Genomic DNA, 213 nt, shown 5'->3' on the forward strand with positions numbered 1-213 from the left:
ACTGCAAGATTTTTACCTAGATATCTCTGGTTGTCATCCTTAACCAAGTTCATAATTTGATGCCTGTTTCGAGGTAACGTCTTTATTGGCCTGTGCTCTCGGGCACCCATTTCGTGACTGTGGATTGTTTTCAGAAGAACTTTGTTAACTACACTGCCTATGGTGACAGCCACACACCTCGGGCTCCCTTTCCAAGTGCACAGGGTTACATTG

The sequence above is a fragment of the Narcine bancroftii genome, chromosome 1, assembly GCF_036971445.1.
Source record: "Narcine bancroftii isolate sNarBan1 chromosome 1, sNarBan1.hap1, whole genome shotgun sequence".
Lineage (NCBI taxonomy): Eukaryota > Metazoa > Chordata > Chondrichthyes > Torpediniformes > Narcinidae > Narcine > Narcine bancroftii.